This window comes from Nothobranchius furzeri, chromosome 2 (assembly GCF_043380555.1).
Source record: "Nothobranchius furzeri strain GRZ-AD chromosome 2, NfurGRZ-RIMD1, whole genome shotgun sequence".
NCBI classification, from domain to species: domain Eukaryota; kingdom Metazoa; phylum Chordata; class Actinopteri; order Cyprinodontiformes; family Nothobranchiidae; genus Nothobranchius; species Nothobranchius furzeri.
This window is the reverse complement of record NC_091742.1, coordinates 99,228,091-99,228,848: the sequence shown is the minus strand read 5'-3', so window position 1 is coordinate 99,228,848 and position 758 is coordinate 99,228,091.

Below are 758 nucleotides of genomic sequence, written 5' to 3'. Positions count from 1 at the left end.
GAATGTTTTTCTCAAAGTTTTATCCACTCAGCAAATGTTTGACCTTTGAACTTTCTTTTATGCGCCACCACCTAAAAATTGTAAACATGAGCAAATATGTTTCATGAGTTTGTATAAAGTCAAGTGTGGACTGTACACATTAGAGCTTCTGGGACTTCTAAACACGCCTGCTGACAAAAAGAATAAAAAAAAACTATCTTTTAAATCCAAATAAATGATATGGACATCATGTCAGAATTAACCTAGATCAGCTAGACAATGCTGACTTAAGCAATTGTTTTTATGCACATCCAAGGCTTAGCCATATGTCTCGAGTCTGGTTATTAAGGCAAGTGCAAGTAAATATTTGGACTCTGGTTTACGTTGATGCCTGACTGACAAAAGTTCTTATTAGCCAAGTGTGGAGGGCACATTTGAGCTTCTGATCCTGCTCTACACTCCTGATGACATCTAACCTAATCTTGTGTACACTGACTCCTACCTGGTATTTATTCCTATATAAATCTCAAAGTTGAATAAAGCAAATATCCAAGGCTGGTGTATGCTATGTTAGCACACAGTTTTATATTGGACCCTTCCACTTCACATTCGGTTAAATGGACACCGTGATGGATTAAACGTTGCATTGTCCAACACTTTAATGCACCTCTATTTAACAACAAAAATAAAAACATATGCAGGTCATTTATTTAGTAGATTTTTCTACCGCAGACACCAAACTATGCAGCGCATCCAAGAAAGTGTGGTTGAATTCCCGC